Raw genomic sequence first — 6,099 nt, 5'->3', positions numbered from 1 at the left:
GAGGGGGAGGACATATTGTTTTAAAGGCCTGTGTTATCCTCTCAGAGAGCCTGGTGACTTCTAGCTCGTCTCTCAGCAACAGGCAGAGGAGCAGTGGACAGAGGAGGCCAGTGAAGCTATTTACATGCTGTAAACCCCCTCCTCACTCAATAGAGACTGAGACAGTTAAAACTACTCAGGCAGGTTACTGCTACAAGGGCCTCCCCAGTCCCTGGGCTCCCTACTCCCAGTCCTAAATCAGAGCACAAAGGATTTGGGCTGTCAGTGTTGTGTGAACTATGGTAGCCCTGGCTTATCTTTTGAACTTTAAAGAGTTTGGGTGAAGAAGTCAGCCAAGACAAAGGACTATTTTTGTGAGCGAAAGTGCCCTCTCTAAAAGGTTTTTGTGAGCATTCTTAAAAAGTTAAACTTGACAATACAGTAATTTTTTCAGCAGACTCTTAGAGAGGACACTTTCGCTCACAAAAAAGTCTAGTCCAATCATCTAGTCCTTTACAAAGCTTTGCTGAAACGTTGTGACGCACACGCAGCCCTGCAAAAATAAAGGCTTTTCAACGAGGGACGCCATTGGTGTTGCCTGGCAACCCAACAGATCGAGCTGTGGCCGAGACTCATCATTAACTTTCTGGACAGGAGACATTTCCATGGCAACATGATCTCTCTTTCTCACACCCGAACACAGCTTTGGTGGGAGGATAGAATGAGATCAAATGTAGCTCATTTTAGTTAACAAGGAGCTGAGAGCAATATCAAATGCTACTGTTTAGAGCACCTTCTAAATTGCAACTTTTTCTCTAAATCAAGAGAACAACTGTATACGAATCTTTATTTTTATGTGCACATGCACTGTTAGAGCAGAGACACAATAGACAAGTTCAATTGACTTCAACCTCCCAATTGTCCAACTATACTTATCTTGAGTGAGCACAGCCCACTGTGCACACGTCTTTTCAACATGGAAATGTTGGTAATATTTGGTTGAGACGTTGATCAATGAGATTTAAACCTTTGATTCACCCGCCCAAAAAGACAGCCAACAGTTATGGTTTTATTTTGATACTATCGAGTTTGGAAACTATACTCAACTAATAATCAACTACGTTTAAATATTGGAGTGAAGTTCAGAACACATCGTGACCTGATTTGACCAAAACACACCATGAATTCAACAGGGATTATCACCAATCATGAAGTGTGTTGATTAGATGTTTAGAAGTAGTTGCCATTTTGTGATGTAAGCTTCTTTACATTAAATGAGGATAAGAATATGAAAACAAACTGGATCAACCAGGACTTTCTGTTGTTGCACACTTGAAAAGCACCCTGATATGTATAATACAATTCTACTCATGTTGCAAAATTCTACTCATGGTGCAAAATGTATCTTCCAGACTTAGGGTCTATACTACTGTTGGCTATTGTCATTCTGTGTAACACAATTAGAGCAGTAACTTGGAACAGCATTGTATAAACCTTTGTCCATGTCAAAACTGTTAAGCAAACAAAGTCAAGAATGGTTGAAATGAAAATGTACTGCAAGACAAAATAGATGTACAAGCCAATTTTTTTGGAAACAAAGGCAAAAAATTCATTTCTGGCACAGGCTTCGGGAAACACAAATTAGATATACAATAAACAAAAAAAAGGCGTGGTCAGAACAGGCTTTTAATTTCTTAAGGCAGGTTGACATTGCCTGTAGTATTTCTGCCCCTGTAGCCTTTGATTCGCCAAGACTCAAACCTGCTTAAAAGGGGAAATAGAAGATATTATCTAGAGAAGCTTTTCAAATGTCATGTAAAATGTCATGATTTGGACTCCACTGTAGACATAATCACGCTGTAAAGGTTGGAGTCCTCAAAAGCCCTCTTCTCTTGGTTTACCATTCATATTCATCGTTGACATGAGGCCGTTTCTCCGGGTTCTGTATAGATCACAAAATATGTACTTTACAAGCAACACACCATGACCTCATTTAAAGGTGAAACAAATATGGTAATAGTTTACGGGTGCATTGCTTTCTTCACCCAGTATGGGATGTCTTGCCCCTCAGCTTTGAGATCTGAGATATCTGTCATTTTACACATGCACAGGATTTTTCCATCCAGTACTACATGGCAATATGTCATTCAACTCATACCAATGAAAATCATTCCCCATTAGCTGTTCTTTCATCTTGAATGAGTCTTCCTCCGTCTCATTCAGGTTGAAGTCGAATTTCCCCTCACCACCAATACTTGGTGGCTTGCAGGGTTTTTTAGCTTTTGCTTCTTAGTGGCACTGGCACAGGTTCTGGCGCTTGGGAGCAGAATTTAGTGGGAGTTGGGTAGGCCTACACTTTATGCATTTTTTTCTCTAAACACATTTGTAAGCCAACCTAAAAGGCAATCTAAACACAATCTAATTTCTTACTAACGTTAAAGCCAAAATTCTAAATGGAGAGTTTCATACTTGCGTCTCACAGGAAAGTGTCTGATCCTTTGCAGCGATTTGGTGAGGGCAATCCCTCAGTTAAGAAGGCAGAAGGAGAATTCGAACCCTCGTGCTCCAGGGTTAAGCCATCTGAGAAACCAAGATGATTCTCTGCAATAAAAGATTGGACAACATCATGCCAACTGTTTTTACAATTAGAATACCTGTCTCAATAATAAAGAGTTGAGTTACATTGTGACGGATGCTGCATTTTAGCCTTTTGCTTCTTGGTAGCAGTGGCACAGGTTTTCTGGTGCTTCTGGGCATATTTTGGTGGGGGTTTGTGTAGACCTTTGCCTGAAAATAAACATAAAAGTGTAAAATAACATCCAGCCTTTTTCTACACACATTTGTCATTTGTTTACGTTTTATTGAAGTGGAAGAAGAACTTTACCTCAACACATTACCAAACTTTAAACTCAAATTCTAAAACATGCCAAAGTTCACCTCTCAAGCCCCTACTCCCTAGCTTCGAAATCCAGACTGATTTCAGTTCAGTTTCACATTTGTTTCACTACACTAACAATGGTGAAACATGGAGTGATTCCGTCTGGGTTGAGGCTACCTTCCCACTAGCCACACTCGTCAATTTGAAAGGATCAGTTAAAGTAATACAGTAAATGGTCCTCCCAGTCGATCAAAAGGCAAGGTGGTTGTTCGGTGGCTAGGGTTTAAATGACTTGGAGGCAGTAGTGGCTTGAGGTGGGAGATTACATTCCTCATGCGATTCTAAACACACAACAATATACAGAATAAAACCATGCCAAGTGAATTGAATGTACACAAACTGTCAATGTGTGTTTAAACATACCAGTTATACATTATTTGAATGTAATTCTCCTTCTGTTTCTCTTGGAGTTCTCCTCCGCTTCACTGGCTTCGGTAATTGACATCTTCACAATACTGTTTTGATTCTGAATGGTAGGGTGAGGGTTCGAACAATTTAACAGGCGTCTTTAACAACCAGCAGTTTCTTATTGCATTTTCAGGTATAATGTATCTGCTATTTACCTGATGTCCGTTTTATCCTCAGAAGCTGAAATGACTTCAATTTCAGAGGTGAGGACCAATCCTTTATTGCTTTGTAATATTTATTTGGGGGCCTTCACACAGTTTGGTATTTGTTCCAGTGCTTTGGAATAACACATTTGACTTCCTTCTTATTTTCCATCCACACTGCTCTGGCCCACATCTTCTGAGATTAGAACCTTTGGAAATAGATATTATTAGACAATATAATATAAGCCATAATTGCAAACCAAACTATTCCAATAGATCTGATCTTACTTGGCAAAACTGTGCAACAGAGGGATCCGTATGTATTGCCTTGCTGATGAGGTTCTCGGGAGAAATCATTTATCTTTTGCATTTGTGGATATTTTGAATACCTGCAATTTTGAAGGCTTTGGAGGCGCATGAAAGAAAGAAGTTGTCAGTTTGAGTATGGTGAATGACATCACAAACAAGGTTTCCATTGTTTCTTATTTCTTTGGACAAATCGACAGTATTTGTCCTGGAGGAAGCAAGCATCTCACATGTTATTCTTGATGTGTGGTTGGATGTTCTTGTCGGTGTGTTTCACTTGGCTTGATTCAGACAGTCGCCTCAGCGGGCTTTTGATGGCACATTTAAGCCACTGAAAATGGCTTTCAAACTCAAAGCAACTAAGGTCATTGAGTGAGCAGTTGTGAAATGCAACATCTGCCGAGTGAGTGAGACCATGTACATTGTACACTGCAAATGTATCACCATTGACACTCTTGCTCATGTCAACAAAGTGCATCAGCAGCTGTTTTGCGTAATCGAGATAATGCCTCCTCCTGTCATCATCTGAATCTATCTAAATTGACATGGCTACGCTGAGGGACATAAAGTGGTGATCGAGGTTAGTATAGTAAACCAAAACTGAAACTAAAATAAAAACTAAAATTGGAAAAAATTATTTAGAATGACTGAAAAAACTACAACTATTATCTTTGACTACAAAACTACCTCAAATAAAATAAAAATCACTTTGGGCTAAAATCAAACAGGGTTAAGCTTTTTTTTTATTGCATTTTTCAGCTTCTGAATCTGGCAGTTTAATACTGACAGTAGATGCCAATGTTTCAAATAGGCCTAGCTTGTGCATCACTATTACCAGCTACCAGGGAAGAAATCCATGGGTGAGCACAGAGCATGATTGGGCCATGCTAGAACAGCTTGTGAAGTTGCTGAAGATATTCACAATCCATACCAATTTACATTTTTGTCATTTAGCAGACCCTTCTAGCCAGAGTGACTTACAAGAGCAATTAGGGTTAAGTGCCTTGCTCAAGGGCACATCAACAGATTTTTCACCTAGTTGGCTTGGGGATTTGAACCAGCTACCTTTCGGTTACCCAACACTCTTAACCGCTAGGCTACCTGCCGCCCTAAACTGACAGCATGACGAGCTTCAAGCAGCCAGTCACTGTCTGATGTGTTGCCATGCCGTCTCAACCTTGAGGCACATTTGCGGTCAACTACTGTTCCAAAACAGTTGGCACAGGTCCTCCTGAAGACACTGCGTGAGCGCTTTGCATGCTTACTGTATCCTCTGGCAGCCAACTTCCTTCCAACCCCTGCAGCAGGTTGTCTGATGGATCCAAGTGTGTTTATGGCACTTCGCTCAACAGATATGGAGCCACTGATGAGGGAAGTAGAGTCATTTGTACTTGCAAATCAGAGTAGAGCCGTGGAGCGGCAGGACCCCAGGAAGATGCCAGCGTGATTTATCCAGCAAGCATCTTGACCACAGTGCTACAGAAATATAGCGTCCTCGCATCGAAGATTGTGTCTGAGGTCACTGTCCAGGCAGAAGGGTCAACCTCGCAGGGCATTAAGTGCCCCATGTGAGCTGCAGAAATACCCGGAAGAGGTAAAGTGGAGAATGTTTACAGAGTCATTCTCCAGCTCTGGCAGGCAAGGATGGCTGTTTACAGTGGCAGAGCCCTACCTGTTTAGCTTAACATTTTTATTATTTATTTTTTGCCTGCTTTGCATGTTATTTTGGCATTAATACGTGTCACATATCAGTTTGCAAACTATGTAAAAAAAAAAGTTAATAATGCCGCATACAAACATGGTCTCTTTTTTGTTTTCTTGAGTAAGACAGCTCCAAAATGCAGGGGTTTCAGCCTAGCTCAGTGCTTTCTGTGGTGGTGGGGCAGCCAGCAGAAAATACAGAGCGTAGGGGTTGGTAATGTTCTCTAGTTGTGCCGTGATTGGCTCAGTGTTCTGCCATAGACTTACACTAGAAGTGCTCATCCAAGAAGGCTCAAGGTCATTGGCCACAGATAAAATGAGGCAAATAACGTTATATCTACTGATCATGTCAACATCATACTTTCAAAATCTTAGCTAGCAAGCTAGACAACAGTTATTATCATGAATCAGGTTGACAATCTACTGGCAAATCCTTTGTCAATCCTTGTCATATGAAGAGAAATTATAAATAAAATGTATTGGTGCTCATTAGCCATTGGACATAAACATTACACAACAAGTTGTAAATCGCAAATTCAACAATGAGTGCTGAGACGCGACTGCAGCCTTGGGTTCGATCCCAGGCTGTGTCACAGCATTGTCTGGGTTAGGGGATGTAAGGAC

The sequence above is a fragment of the Salmo salar genome, chromosome 28 (assembly GCF_965601325.2).
Source record: "Salmo salar chromosome 28, fSalSal1, whole genome shotgun sequence".
Taxonomy (NCBI): Eukaryota; Metazoa; Chordata; class Actinopteri; order Salmoniformes; family Salmonidae; genus Salmo; species Salmo salar.
This window is presented reverse-complemented; position numbering follows the sequence as displayed.